The sequence below is a fragment of the Nomascus leucogenys genome, chromosome 18 (genome assembly GCF_006542625.1).
Source record: "Nomascus leucogenys isolate Asia chromosome 18, Asia_NLE_v1, whole genome shotgun sequence".
Classification (NCBI taxonomy): domain Eukaryota; kingdom Metazoa; phylum Chordata; class Mammalia; order Primates; family Hylobatidae; genus Nomascus; species Nomascus leucogenys.
In genome coordinates, this window is record NC_044398.1 from 76,411,137 (window position 1) to 76,425,635 (window position 14,499).

General features: G+C 41.0%; 1 non-coding gene across 1 annotated transcript; it reads right to left on the bottom strand.

Annotated features, from left to right (window-relative positions):
* Nucleotides 1-12,585: 12,585 nt before the first annotated feature.
* Nucleotides 12,586-12,782, bottom strand: LOC115831397. Its single transcript, XR_004026902.1, has one exon. It is a non-coding gene; the product is annotated as a U2 spliceosomal RNA (small nuclear RNA).
* Between the last annotated feature and the right edge of the window lie 1,717 nt (nt 12,783-14,499).

Consider the following 14,499-nt stretch of genomic DNA (forward strand, 5'->3'; position numbering starts at 1 on the left):
TCATCAATTAAGATGTATATTAAAAGTCAATTGAAATAGTTCACCAAGTAAGGGTGAACATCCTTGAAATGAACGGAAAGATAGGAAGTGTCAGCAAAGGAACAGAAGATAGAAGAGCCAATGGAGAATTTCAAACAAAAAATGCAGTAACTGAAATTTTAAATTTAAGCCCCTTCACTAAAGGGGCTTCAGAGCAGAGTGGAGATGACAGAGGAGAGTCAGTGAATGTAAAGCTAGATCAATAGAAATTATACAATTTGAGCAACAAAGAGAAAAAAGATCAAGCAGAAAGTTCTTCACCAGTCTTTTGTGGATTGTGGTTTTGGTGGCAGGTGCTTTTCCAAAACTTTGCAGTGCTATTCAGATCTGTCCTACATGTGTGCCACCTAGTGTCCTGTCTGACACCTGGTTGCTGACTTAACCCTTTGATTCAGCTCTCAAAGTCATTTCTTGGCTAGTTAGGAGCAGATCCATGCATGCACAGCTTGACCATGAGCCCAAGAGTTCATCAACAATTTTATGGGATTGATTTTCCACACTCCTTTCTCTGTGTGATTTCTTCAGTACTTTCCAGTTTCCTGGGGATCTCCTTTTTTGTATTCCCCCCAGAAAGCTGGGTTTTATTGACCCTGCTCTGTTGTTCACGCCCACAACTGCATCTGCATTCAGGGCCAAGTGCTGGGAGGACAGAGAGAAAAGAGCAATGGGGATTTGCCCCACCTTTTGGGACTGTTGCTCCTCTGATCAGAGAAGAAGGTTCCCCTCCCTAACAGTTTTAGGTGTCTGGGGCCCCCTTTGCCACCACGGTCTACCAGGACACCTGTTTACTGTTCCTGAAACTTGGAACTCTGCAGTGATGCCCACTCCTCCTCTCTCTACCCCTTCACCCTTCCCACCCCACCAAGGCCAAGCAAGGCTATTCTGGAGTTTAAAAAAAATGGTAAGCTCTCCACTGGTTTGGTGGTGCTTTGAGAGCTGATCCTCCTCCCCAGTCCTTTTCTGTTTTTCAGAGTTCCTAAGTTGCATTCTGTTCAGGTTTTATAACTATATTCAGTGGGGGAGAGCCAGAGGGGTCTTGCTTATGTCATTTCCCCTAGAACTAGAACCCCACTACCCAGAAATCCACATTGCCAATATTTTGGAGTCTTTTTGTGCACTGTATATTCTGGACACACACACTCACTGTTGAAATCACACCCTATGTACAGTTTAGTCATTTACTTCTTTCAATATCATTGTGAGAATTTTCCAAAATATTATTAAAATACGAATAAAATATTTTAAATCTGATTTCAATGTATATTTGTCATTGAAATGTTAGCAAAGGAGAAAATCATAAACAATAAAACAAATATGTAGTCCACTACGCAGAAATAACTCTTAAAATTTTGATGTATACCCTTCCAGGCTTCTAAACACTTTACATGTTTAAATAACTGTGCATACTACTCTGAAAGTTGCTCTTTTTTTGAGCTTGATAAATTGTATTAGGTTGGTGCAAAAGTAATTGCAGTTTTTGCACCAACCTAATATTTTCCATACTTTTGAATAATCTACAGGACATTTTAAAAGGCTGCACTGTCTTCTGTTACATACATGTATTAGAATACATTTGACTCTTGAACAACACAGGTTTGAACTACATGGATCCACTTTTATGTGGATTTTCTTCTGCCTCTGCCACCCCTGGGACCAATCTCATCATTTCTTCCTGCTCAGCTTACTCAATGTGAAGACGATGAGGATGAAGACCTTTGTGGTGATCCACTTTCACTTAATGAATAGCAAATACATTTTCTCTTCCTATGACTTTTTAAATCACATTTTCTTTTCTCTAGCCTATGTTGTTGTAAGAATACAGAATATAATACATATGACATGCAAAATATGTGTTAATTGACTGTGTTATTGGTGAGGCTTCTGGCCAACAGGAGGCTATTGGTGGTTATGTGTGGGGGGAGTCAAAGTTATACATAGATTTTTGACTGTGTGGAGGGTTGGTGCCCCTAACCCCCATGTTGTTCAAGGGTCAATTGTATATTTAAATAACCGGAAATTGTACATTTAAGTTGCTTATAGTTTTTCGTGTTAGAAGGGAGAATTTAATTTTAGCATTTACAGAAGTGAATCTTTTTATGCATGCCTACTTTTATTCTTAGGAAAAATCCTAACATATAATTGCTGGGACAAAGACATCATATACTTATTGCCAAATCATCCTTGAAAAGATTGTACCTATTTAGAATATTACTGTATCCCTGCACTTATGCCAATTATTATTCTGGAGTCTTTTGTCCAGTATACACTCTTTTAAAATATATTCTAATCTAAGAGATTAGTATAGGCCATTTTAAAATTCCACTTAGTTACTATTTTGTATATATAGTAGTCCCCACTTATCTGCAGGAAATATGGTCCAATATCCCCAGTGGATGCCTGAAATCTTGGACAGTACTGAATTTCCATTTTAGCTAAGCACTTACCACACATGATGGCTATAACTTTCACAGTTTGAAGTTCGACAGTAGAACTTACACAAATTTCTTTTTCCTTCTTCACAGTCTCACTAATAGGAGACTTTGTTTTGTTTTGTTTTGTTTTGTTTTACTGTAGATCTTAGCAATCTCAGCATGCAGTTTTTATTTTTCCTTATTAAGTCAGGAAACTTCACCCCTTTACTTAAGGGAAACACTTTATGCCTCTCTTTAGCATATCCAAACTGCCAGCATCACTACGATTGGAGTTTGGGCCATTACGAGGTAAAATAAGGGTTTCTTGAACACGAGCACTGTGATATGTCAGCAGTCGATCTGATAACCTAGCTGGCTACTAAAAGACTCACGGGCGTGTAGTGTAGACAGTGTGGAGACGCTGAACTAAGGGATGACTCATGTCCCAGGCAGGACCAAGTGGGACACTGAGAGATTCCATCATGCTGTTCAGAATGGTATGCAACTTAAAAGTTATTAGTTGTATATTTCTGGAATTTTCCACGTAATATTTTTGGACTGAGGTTGACCATGGGTAACCAAAACTGCAGAAAGTGAAACTCCTGGTAAGGGGGGACTACTATGGAAAATTATTTTTTGATTGAATAATATTTCACAATGTGGATGGAGCATTTTGTTATTATTGGAATTTTTTTGTGCCACTTTACATAATTCTGTTATGAATGTATGACTCTATCACTGTCAATCAGCCATCAATCATCTATCTGGCATGCCTTTTTCCACAATCTAATTTTTTTATACTTAATGAGACAGTTTATATACAGTAAAAAAAACCAGGCAGAACTAATCTATGCCATTGGTAATCAGAATAGTAGTTACTCTGAGGGGTTAATGACTAGAAGGAAGAGAGGGAGGGGTTAATGACTAGAAGTGAGCAGGCAGCTTGCTTGCAGGGGCTAGTAGCATTCTATTATTTATTTATTTTTTCCTTTTTTAAAATTATACTTTAAGTTCTGGGATACATGCGCGGAACGTGCAGGTTTGTTACATAGGTATACACGTGCCATGGTAGTTTGCTGCACACATCAACCCGTCATCTACATTAGGTATTTCTCCTAATGCTATCCCTCCCCTAGCCACCCACCTCCTGACAGGCCCTGGTGTGTGATGTTCTCTTCTCTGTGTCCATGTGTTCTCATTGTTCAACTCCCACTTATGAGTGAGAACATGCGGTGTTTGGTTTTCTGTTCCTGTGTTAGTTTGCTGAGAACAATGGTTTCCAGCTTCATCCATGTCCCTGCGAAGGACATGAACTCATCTTTTTTTTATGGCTACATAGTATTCCATGGTGTATATGTGCCACATTTTCTTTATCCAGTCTATCATTGATGGGGATTTGGGTTGGTTCCAAGTCTTTGCTATTGTGAAGAGTGCTGCAATAAATACACATGTGCGTGTGTCTTTATAGTAGCATGATTTATAATCCTTTGGGTATATACCCAGTAATGGGATTGCTGGGTCAAATGGTATTTCTAGTTCTAGATCCTTGAGGGATCGCCACACTGTCTTCCACAATGGTTGAACTAGTTTACAGTCCCACCAACAGTGTAAAAGCGTTCCTGTTTCTCCACATCTTCTCCAGCATCTATTGTTTCCTGACTTTTTAATGATTGCCATTCTAACTGGTGTGAGATGGTATCTCATTGTGGTTTTGATTTGCATTTCTCTGATGACCAGTCATGATGAGCATTTTTTCATGTGTCTATTGGCTGCATAGATGTCTTCATTTGAGAAGTGTCTGTTTATATCCTTTGCCCACTTTTTGATGAAGTTGTTTGTTTTTTTCTTGTAGATTTGTTTAAGTTCCTTGTAGATTCTGGATATTAGCCCTTTGTCAGATGGATAGATTGTAAAAAGTTCCTTGTAGATTCTGGGTATTAGCCCTTTGTCAGATGGATAGATTGCAAATATTTTCTCCCATTCTGTAGGTTGCCTGTTCACTCTGATGATAGTTTCTTTTGCTGTGTAGAAGCTCTTTAGTTTAATTATATCCCATTTGTCTATTTTGGCTTTTGTTGCCGTGGTGTTTTAGTCATGAAGTCTTTGCCCATGCCTATGTCCTGAATGGTATTGCCTAGGTTTTCTTCTAGGGTTTTTATGGTTTTAGGTCTTATATTTAAGTCTTTAGTCCATCTTGAGTTAATTTTTGTATAAGGTTTAAGGAAGGGGTCCAGTTTCAGTTTTCTGCATATGGCTAGCCAGTTTTCCCAACACCATTTATTAAACAGGGAATCCATTCCCCATTGCTTGTTTTTGTCCAGTTTGTCAAAGATCAGGTGCTTGTAGGTGTGTGGTGTTATTTCTGAGGCCTCTGTTCTGTTCCAGTGGTCTATATATCTATTTTGGTACCAGTACCATGCTGTTTTGGTTACTGTAGCCTTGTAGTATAGTTTGAAGCCAGGTAGCATGATGCCTCCAGCTTTGTTCTTTTGGCTTAGGATTGTCTTGGCTATACAGGCTCTTTTTGGGTTCCATATGAAATTTAAGCAGTTTTTCTAATTCTGTGAAGAAAGTCAGTGGTAGCTTGATGGGGATGGTGTTGAATCTATAAATTACCTTGGCAGTATGGCCATTTTCATGATACTGATTCTTCCTATCCATGAGCATGGAATGTTTTTCCGTTTGTTTGTGTCCTCTCTTATTTCCTTGAGCAGTGGTTTGTAGTTCTTGAAGAGGTCTCTCACATCCCTTGTGAGTTGTATTCCTAGGTATTTTATTCTCTTTATAGCAATTGTGAATGGGAGTTCACTCATGATTTGGCCCTCTATTATTGGTGTATAGGAATTCTTGTCATTTTTGCACATTGATTTTGTATTCTGAGACTTTGCTGAAGTTGCTTATCAGCTTAAGGAGATTTCGGGCTGAGACAATGAGGTTTTCTAAATATACAATCATGTCATCTGCAAACAGAGACAATTTGACTTCCTCTCTTCCTATTTGAACACCCTTTATTTCTTTCTCTTGCCTGATTGCCCTGGCCAGAACTTCCAACACTATGTTGAATAGGAGTGGTGAGAGAGGGCATCCTTGTCTTATGCCAGTTTTCAAAGGGAATGCTTCCGGTTTTTGCCTATTTGGTATGATATTGGCTGTGGGTTTGTCATAAATAGCTCTTATTATTTTGAGATATGGTCCATCAATACCTAGTTTATTGAGAGTTTTTATCATGAAGGGGTGTTGAATTTTATTGAAGGCCTTTTCTGTATCTGTCAAGATAATCATGTGGTTGTTGTCATTGGTTCTGTTTATATGATGGATTATGTTTATTGATTTGCATGTGTTGAACCAGCCTTGCATCCCAGGGATGAAGCTGACTTGATCATGGTGGATAAGCTTTTTGATGTGCTGCTGGATTCGGTTTGCCATTATGGAGGATTTTCGCATTGATGTTTATCAGGGATATTGGCCTGAAATTTTCTTTTTTTTGTTGTGTCCCTGCCAGGTTTTGGTATCAGGATGATGTTGGCCTCGTAAAATGAGTTAGGGAGGAGTCCCTCTTTTTCTGTTGATTGGAATAGTTTCAGAAGGAATGGTACCACCTTCTCTTCGTACCTCTGGTAGAATTTGGCTGTGAATCTGTCTGGTCCTGGCCTTTTTTTGGTTGATAGGCTATTAATTACTGCCTCAATTTCAGAACTTGTTATTGGTCTATTCAGGAATTTGACTTCTTCCTGGTTTAGGCTTGGGGGTGTGTATGTGACTAGGAATTTATCCATTTCTTCTAGATTTTCTAGTTTATTTGTGTAGAGGTATTTATAGTATTCTCTGATGATAGTTTGTATTTCTGTGGGATCAGTGGCAATATCCCCTTTATCATTTTTTGTTGTATCTATTTGATTCTTCTCTCATTTTTTCTTAACAGTCTGGCTAGTGGTCTATCTATTTTGTTAATCTTTTCAAAAAACCATCCCCTGGATTCATAGATTTTTTGAAATGTTTTTCATGTCTATGTCTTCTTCAGTTCTGCTCTGAGCTTAGTTATTTCTTGTCTTCTGCTAGCATTTGAATTTGTTTGCTCTTGCTTCTCTAGTTCTTTTAATTGTGATGTTAGGGTGTTGCTTTTAGATCTTTCCCACTTTCTCCTGTGGACATTTAGTGCTATAAGTTTCCCTCTAAACGCTGCTTTAGTTGTGTCCCAGAGATTCTGGTTCATTGTGTCTTTGTTCTCCTTGGTTTCAAAGAACTTATTTATTTCTGCCTTAATTTAGTTATTTACCCAGGAGTCATTCAGGAGCAGCTTGCTCAGTTTCCATGTAGTTGAGCGGTTTTGAGTGAGTTTCTTTTTTCTTTTTTTTTTTTTTTTTTGAGACAGTCTCGCTGTCGCCCAGGCTGGAGTGCAGTGGCGCGATCTCGGCTCACTGCAGGCTCCGCCCCCCGGGGTTCATGCCATTCTCCTGCCTCAGCCTCACAAGTAGCTGTGACTACAGGCGCCTGCCATCTCGCCCGGCTAATTTTTTGTATTTTTAGTAGAGACGGGGTTTCACTGTGTTAGCCAGGATAGTCTCGATCTCCTGACCTCATGATCCTCCCGCCTCAGCCTCCCAAAGTGCTGGGATTACAGGCGTGAGCCACCACGCCCAGCCTTGAGTGAGTTTCTTAATCCTGATTTCTAATTTGATTGCACTGTGGTCTGAGAGACTGTTATGATTTCCATTCTTTTGCATTTGCTGAGGAGTGTTTTACTTCCAATTATGTGGTCAATTTTAGAATAAGTGCGATGTGGTGCTGAGAAGAATGTATATTCTGTTGATTTGGGGTGAAGAGTTCTATAGATATCTATTAGGTCCTCTTGTTCCAGAGCTGACTTCAAGTCCTGAATATCCTTGTTAATTTTCTATCTCGTTGATCTGCCTAATATTGACAATGGGGTGTTAAAGTCTCCCACTATTATTGTGTGGGAGTCTAGTTCTCTTTGTAGGTCTGTAAGAACTTGCTTTATGAATCTGGGTGCTCCTGTATTGGGTGCATATATATTTAGGATAGTTAGCTCTTCTTGTTGCATTGATCCCTTTACCATTATGTAATGGCCTTGTTTGTCTCTTTTGATCTTTGTTGGTTTAAAGTCTGTTTTATCAGAGACAAGGATTGCAACCCCTGCTTTTTTTTGCTTTCCATTTTTTTGGTAAATATTCCTCCATCCCTTTATTTTGAGCCTATGTGTGTCTTTGCACTTGAGATCGGTTTCCTGAATACAGCACACCGATGGGTCTTGACTTTTTATCCAATTTGCCAGTCTGTGTCTTTTAATTGGGGCATTTAGCCTGTTTGCATTTAAGGTTAGTATTGTTATATGTGAATTTGATCCTGTCATTATGATGCTAGCTGGTTATTTTGCCCGTTAGTTGATACAGTTTCTTATAGTATTGATGGTCGTTACAATTTGGTATGTTTTTGCAGTGGCTGGTACTGGTTTTTCCTTTCCGTATTTAGTGCTTCCTTCAGGAGGTCTTGTAAGACAGGCCTGGTGGTGACAGAATCTCTCAGCATTTGCTTGTCTGTAAATGATTTTATTTCTCCTTCGCTTATGAAGCTCAGTTTGGCTGGATATGAAATTCAGGGTTGCAAATTCTTTTCTTTAAGAATGTTGAATATTGGCCCTCACGCTCTTCTGGCTTTTAGGGTTTCTGCTAAGAGATCTGTGCTTAGTCTGATGGGCTTCACTTTGTGGGTAACACGACTTTTCTCTCTGGCTGCCCTTAACATTTTTTTGTTCATTTCAACCTTGGTGAATCTGATGATTATGTGTCTTGGTCTTGTCGAGGAGTATCTTTGTGGTGTTCTCTGTATTTCCAGAATTTGAATGTTGGCTTGTCTTGCCAACATTCAAACAGATTGGGGAAGTTCTCCTGGACAATATCCTGAAGAGTATTTTCCAACTTGGTTCCATTCTCCCCGTCATTTTCAGGTACACCAATCAAATGTAGGTTTGGTCTTTTCACATAGTCCCATATTTCTTGGAGGTTTTGTTCTTTCCTGTTTATTATTTTTTCTCTAATCTTGACTTCATGCATTATTTCATTAAGTTGATCTTCAATCTCTGATATCCTTTCTTCCGTTTGATTGATTCGGCTATTGATACTTGTGCATGCTTCCCGAAGTTCTGGTGCTGTTTTTTTCAGCTCCATCAGGTCATTTATGTTCTTCTCTAAACTGGTTATTCTAGTTAGCAATTCATCTAATCTTTTTTCAAGGTTCTTAGCTTCCTTGCATTGGGTTAGAACATGCTCCTTTAGCTCAGAGGAGTTTGTTATTATCCACCTTCTGAAGCCTACTTCTGTCAACTTGTCAAACTCATTCTCCGTCCAGTTTTGTTCCCTTGCTGGCGAGGACTTGTGGTCCTTTGGAGGGGAAGAGGTGTACTGATTGTGGAATTTCCAGCCTTTTTGCACTGGTTTTTCTTCATCTTCATGGATTTGTTGACCTTTGGTCTGATGTTGGTGACCTTTGGATGGGGTTTTTGTGTGGACATCCTTTTTATTAATGTTGATACTATTCCTTTTTGTTTGTTAGTTTTCTTTCTAACATTCAGGCCCCTTCAGGCCCCTCTGCTGCAGGTCTGCTCGAGTTTGCTGGAGGTCCACTCCAGACTCTGTTTGCCTGAGTATCACCAGCAGAGGCTGCAGAACAGAAAGGATTGCTGCCTGTTCTTTCCTCTGGAAGCTTCATCCCAGAGGGGCACTCACCAGGTGCCAGCTGGAGCTCTCCTGTGTGAGGTGTCTGTCGATCCCTGCTGGGAGGTGCCTCCCCATGAGGAGGCACACGCGTCAGGTACCCACTTGAGGAGACAGTCTGTCCCTTAGCAGAACTCAAGTGCTGTGCTGGGAGATCTGCTGCTCTCTTCAGAGCCAGCAGGCAGGAATGTTTAAGGCTGCTAAAGCTGTGCCCACAGTCCCTGACTGGGGCTGCTGTCTTTCTTTCAGAAATGCCCTGCCCAGAGAGGAAGAATCTAGAGATGCAGTCTGGCTACAGCAGCTTTGCAGAGCTGCAGTGGGCTCTGCCCAGTTTGAACTTCTCAGTGGCTTTGCTTACACTGTGAGGGGAAAACTGCCTACTCAAGCCTCAGTAATGCCCTTCCCCCCACCAAGCTTGAGTGTCCCAGGTTGACTTCAGGCTGCTGTGCTGGCAGCGAGACTTCAAGCCAGTGGATCATAGCTTGCTGGTCTGCACGGGAGTGTGATCCTCTGAGCAAGATCACTTGGCTCCCTAGCGTCAGTACCCCCTTTCCAGGGGAGTGAACGGTTCTGTCTCACTGGTGTTCCAGGCACTACTGGGGTATGAAAAAAAACTCCGGCAGCTAGCTTGGTGTCTGTGCAATAGCCACCCAGTTTTGTGCTTGAAACCCAGGGCCCTGGTGGTATAGGCACCCAAGGGAATCTCCTGGTCAGCAGGTTGTGAAGACCATGGGAAAAGCATAGTATCTGGGCTGGAATGCACAGTCCAAGCATAGTATCTGGGCCGGACTGCACAGTCCCTCATGGCACAATCCCTCAGGACTTCCCTTGGCTAGGGGAGGGAGTTCCCTGACCCCTTGCGCTTCCTGGGTCAGGCGATGCCCCACCCTGCTTCGGCTCACTGTCCATGGGCTGCACCCACTGTCTAGCCAGTCCCAATGAGATGAACCGGGTACCTCAACTGGAAATGGCAGAAATCACCTCCCTGCTGCACTCATCTTGCTGGGAGCTGTGGACCAAAGCTGTTCCTATTTGGCCATTTTACCAGCCACCCCCTACAATCTAATTATTTATGTATTATAAATTTAAAGAATGAATTTACTGGATCAAAGATTATTAACTCTTTTCTTTTTGCAGACATATATATATGTATATATAAAGTATGATTTTTCCCTCATTATTAAAGCAGTACTTGTTCATTACAGAATGTTTAGAAAATAAAGTTACATATAAAGGAGAAGAATATCCCCCTGTGGCAGAGAAGGCTCACTTTACTGTCCACCAAACGTCTTGTTCCTTTTTCCATAATTAGTCTGGGGATAGATTTTGCAGTCCCTACCTCTCACCCACTGCATCTACATGTGACCAATGATGTGTGAACGGGTCACTTTCAAGCCAAGACTTTGAAGTTACTAGTGTACTTTCCTCAAGATGTTTTTCTGTCTGCTGGAAGGAGGCAATTGATAATTAGCCTCTAGGGGATGTGAGGAACCAGGAGGTGGAAGGAGTCTGGATCCCTTAATCACTGCATGGATGAGCGCCCCCTGCTGACTAGGACCCCTGGGTTTCACTGTCACATGAAACTGTTGGGTTAAGTCACTGGAATTTGGTGATTTATTCTTTAGAAAGAATCATTGTTAACATTTTGGTGTATTTTTTCTCAGTTTTTTTCCTATGCATTTTTTTCTCTTTAGATTGTGGAATAAAATTTTTTAAGGCTATTAATGTGTATTACCAAAATGCTTTTCAAAAATGCTGCTTTAATTTATACTCAAACAATACCATATGTGAGAATGACTTGGTCAGCATTGCTTGTTTATAGTTGCTGCATTCTTACAAATATTCTTATAACAACCTACTTACAAAACCCTTCTAAAATATGTGACAATCTTCTAGATACCTTATTTCTCTTATCAAACTGTAAAGTTTTTGAGATTTGATGTTTGAATGTCCTTCACTGTCATAATAGCTTAATCCATATTTGTTAAATGACTTTTAAGCCCAATGTTCAGAATGTTTACCAAAATCTATTTGAACATTGACATAATATAGTCCAGCAAATCATTGTTGGCTTATTAGTTTACTTTCAGAACCACATATTTTTTTTTGTCATCCTTTCAAGTTGACATTTAAAGGCTTGCCATTGATTACATCATTTTAGAGTCAGAACACTAAGCAGTTCTCTGAGCTCATCTGGCTTCCCAGTCTCCAGGGTCACTTCTGCTCCATCCCGTTCCTATTCATTGTTCACTTAATTATTCAACAAATATTTTTTCAGCACCTGCTATGTGTCAGCACCTAAGTTATGGCTGTGAACAAAACAAAGATTCCTTTCTCCATGGAGCTTACATTTTAGAGGGGGAGATGGATATTAAATAATAAACACAAAAAGTAAATTTAGGTATTAGTCCGTTCTTGCTATAAAAGAATACCTAAGTTTGGGATAATTTATAAAAAACAGTGGTTTATTTTGGCTCACGGTTCTGCAGGCTGTACAGAAAGCATAGTGCTGGCATCTGCTCTTGATGAGGGCCTCAGGGAGCTTCCAATCATGGTGGAAGGTGAAGGGGAAGCAGGCACCACATGGTGAGAGTGGGCGCAAGAGTGGGGGGAGGTGTCACACTTTTTAAACAACCAGATGTTGCATGAACTCAGAGGGAGAACTCAGCACCAAGCTGTTCATGAAGGATCTGCCCCCATGACCCAAACCCATCCCCGCAAGCCCCCCTCCAACAATGGGGATTACATTTCAGCTTGAGGTTTGGAGGGGACAAACATCCAAACTATATTGGACATGTTAGAAGATATGGAAGAAAAGAGGAAAATCAGGGTAAGAGGGAGGTTGCAGTTTAAAATACAGTGTGTGTTAGGGTAGGCCTCATCAAGACAGTGACATTTAGGCAAAGACTTGAAGGAGGTAAGGAATATCAAAGAGACAAATCATTCCAAACAAAGAAAACAGTGTGTGAAAGGCCTGAGGCAGGACTGGGTTGGTGTGTTCAGGGAGTAGCAGGGAGGAGGCACTGTGTCTGCCTCAGGGTGAGGGAGGGAGGTCAGGCCCGGGGTGTGAGGCAGTGGAGCACGGGAAGGGACATTCTAGGGCTTTGGCTCTTGCTCTGAGTGAAATGGGAAAGAGAGGAGTGACATGACCTGATTTAAGTGACATGCTGACTGCTGTGTTGAGAGTAGGCTGCAGACAGACAAGAAGAAAAGCAGAGAGCCAAACGGAAGAGATGACCATGGCTTGGATCAGAATGGTAACAGTGGCTACAGGGAAAGAAGCAGGAATTTGAATGTATTTGGAATATAGAGTCCATAGGATTTCCCAATAGACTGGATATGGGGGTGGAGGTGGTAAAGGTCTCTACAGGACAGGTAGAGAGACCTTTCTGAAATGTAAATCTAAATTGTAAATGGCTGAATACCTTGCAATAGCTCCGTTTCTCATTCACTATGAATAAATGTCAAACAAAACAAATAACTGACAATGTATAATGTAGCCCCATAATGTAGCCCACGACTGGTCTTATCTCTTTCTTGCGTTTTAAACTGATAGGAACATATACTACACTTGGTCTTAGCTAAAAGGCTGAGAAGTGGTGCCTTCTTGCACTTTCTACACTAGCCACAACCAACCACTGACTTGTCACTTTCCATCTCCACACCTTCTACAGTGCAGCTCAGGCATTTTTGTTTTCCCCCCTGGAAAGTCTTTCCCAACTTTTGGTGTATTAGTTTCCTGTGGCCACTGTTACAAATGACCACAAACTCGATGGCTTAAAACACAGGAATGAATTTGGTCACAGGATTGAAGGCCAGAGTCCAAAGTCAGAATGTAGTTCAGGCCGCACACCCTCAGAAGGTTCTGGAGGAGAATCCCTTTCTTGACTGTTTCAGCTTCTGGTGGCTGCCGGCGTTCCTTGGTTTGTGGCTGCATCACTCTGATCTCTGCCTCTGTCTTCTCATGGCCGCTTCTACTGTGTGTCTGTATCAAATCTCCCTCTTTCTCTCTCATATAAGGACACTTATGATTGGATTTAGGGCCCATCAGGATAATCTCCTCATGCCAATATCCTTAGCTTAATCACATCTACAAAGACCCCTTTTCCTTATAAGGTAACATTTACAGGTTGCAGGGATTAGGACCTGATCTGTGGGTGGCCTGAGTCAGCTTGCTATACTTGTTAGAGGCCTTATATCCCCAGCCATAGCACTTGTACACTCAGTTGTAGTGACCTATTTCTGAGCATGTGTACACACACAGATATTCCTACTTCTCAAGGTTTCTTAAGGCCAAGGATTACATCTTATGAATAATCACTGCTTTCCCCGCCCCCAGCAGTTTCTAGCTCACAGCTAATGGTCAGGACACTTTGATTGGGTGAATGAATGAAGATTCGTGAAGCAGAGTTTGTAACTGCTGTGTACTGTTGGGACTTCATAATTTTATGAAAATGAGATCAGGATTGGATTCCTCAGTTATCTGCACAGTGGCTTTTCTTTCTTTCATTTTCTTTTCGTGTCCAGCTGTTGCATTAGAACAACCTTATTAAATGAACCTGCTCCGTCTAGGATTTGGGTCCAGTTATAGCCCTTGATAAACATAGCAATAGTTGGATAAAAGAAGAATACATATTTTCCTTTCACTGGTATATAAAACCTAGAATGCAGAATATTTGCAGTTAGCTCTGGGTGCTAAGAAAGTTGATCATGCTGCCTATTGGAAACATAAGATCTCTGAGGGTTATAGGTGGGGAGCAGGGTATCCTGATAATACTCCTTCCTTTGTTATATGGGTGGTCATGATACTGGGTCAGGAGGTGGGTGGGACTGCCAGGGAGGTACTTGGGAATGGACTATGGCTTTGGCTTATTTGTATGCTCCTCTGCCTATTTGGGTTAGGATTTAGCTGGGGCACTGGTTGGCTTAACATGGTGGGACACCATGAGGGACACACAGGTCAATATAATCTCCCAAGAGTCTACTTACCAAATGGTTTCTGATTTTATTTCCATTGCCCTAGGGCTTAGTCACACGTGGCTACAAGAAGAGTAGGTGTGGTGGCTGAAAAGCAAATCAGTGTTGTGCTTTTGCAGTGGATTCTGTCTGTCCAGAAAAGGCACACTATTTAATTTCCCATCTTGGAAATTTTCTTCCTGTGTTCCCATCTTTTTCTTCCTATGTTCCTTTGATTATTGTGAGCCATGTTTGCAGATAGCAGTGACCTACTTTGCTACATTTTTGTAAATCACATTTATTATCAACCTTGATAGGGGGCCAGACGTACTCAAACATTACATTAGTTAAAAACACATGTG